The following is a 1,501-nucleotide window of genomic DNA, read 5'->3' on the forward strand; positions in this document are numbered from 1 at the left end:
CAACAGCTGTCAACTATACAGGTGTCGTACAACAGCCGTCAACTATACAGGTGTCGTACAACAGCCGTCAACTATACAGGTGCCGTACAACAGCCGTCAACTATACAGGTGTCGTACAACAACAGCCGTCAACTATACAGGTGTCGTACAACAGCTGTCAACTATACAGGTGTCGTACAACAGCCGTCAACTATACAGGTGTCGTACAACAGCCGTCAACTATACAGGTGTCGTACAACAGCCGTCAACTATACAGGTGCCGTACAACAGCCGTCAACTATACAGATGTCGTACAACAGCCGTCAACTATACAGATGCCGTACAACAGCCGTCAACTATACAGATGTCGTACAACAGCCGTCAACTATACAGGTGTCGTACAACAGTAGAGGGCGTCCATAGGCAGCAGGCCTGAATAAGCATCGAACAGAAATTAATTAAAAATAGTCGCATCGTCGCATAAACAACAGTACACGCGTCCTTCACGCGTCCTTGACCGTATAGAAGCAAGTTAGGGAGGACGTTGATGCCAGTGAAGAGAGAGAATAGAGTAGTGAAGATAGAGAGAGAGAGAGAGAGAGGGGGGCGAAACAACATGAACCGGAGAATGACGAGGGAATACTGTTGTACGACATCAAATGATAAACCGCACGTAGAGAAATATTCGGTTGAAAGGACAGTTTTGTTCTATTATTTATCACGTCTATTTTAGCGTTATTTATATTTATTAGGTTTGGGATTTTTAGTTTGCTCTGTGACATAGGGAGGGAGGGAGAGAAGGGGGTGGCGGCTCAATGCTGGCCCCACAGGCTGCGGCACATTTCTCATAGCAAACTAGTCCCGCTGAATGTACGCTCTCTACTTTAAACGTATAAGTTCAATAAATATTTATTATTACATAGACCGGGAGTACTTGAACGAGCATCTAACTACACTACATACACCATACTACATCCCATAATTACAAGCATACACTACATCACATAATTTATATTTATTAAAGTGACGTAGTGGTAAAGACTCATGTCAAACTACGGAACAGTACTTGCTCTCCATTTTAACTATTTAATTTCAATAGAATGTAATTTTTAAAATGTAATAACGAACACCCTCCGCCATTCCCCGTTATGTCACAGTATATAGAAACTCAGGAAGGCAGTTCGCATTGTAATTATTAAAATCTGATCTTGTGATAGCGATAATAGACGTCAATTTCATTAAGTATGTGCTGATTACGTTAAAAGTATAATCCTTATTATACTTTTATAGTACTTAGTATAATTAATTAAACTTTAATTAATTAAAATTCGTTTTGCAAATATTGGCCATGCAAGATATACACGGCATGTTTCCTTCTAGTATTGGGTTTTTCACACAGTGTAGCAAGATTTAGCAACACGAGACATCTTGTGATGAATAAGAAGAGAGATTGGAATAGATATGTACAATATCACCCTAGCGACGAATATGTTCTCTCTCCCGCTCTCTCGTTCTCTTTCTC

The 1,501-nt window shown here is 40.4% G+C and overlaps 1 long non-coding RNA gene across 1 annotated transcript; it reads left to right on the forward strand.

The window, feature by feature from the left end:
- Positions 1-9: 9 nt before the first annotated feature.
- On the forward strand, positions 10-904 carry LOC106817619. The gene is made up of 2 exons (XR_001395083.1): positions 10-256; positions 373-904. It is a non-coding gene; the product is annotated as an uncharacterized LOC106817619 (long non-coding RNA).
- The last annotated feature ends 597 nt before the right edge of the window (positions 905-1,501 follow it).

The sequence above is a fragment of the Priapulus caudatus genome, unplaced genomic scaffold (genome assembly GCF_000485595.1).
Source record: "Priapulus caudatus unplaced genomic scaffold, Priapulus_caudatus-5.0.1 Scaffold1798, whole genome shotgun sequence".
NCBI lineage: Eukaryota > Metazoa > Priapulida > Priapulimorpha > Priapulimorphida > Priapulidae > Priapulus > Priapulus caudatus.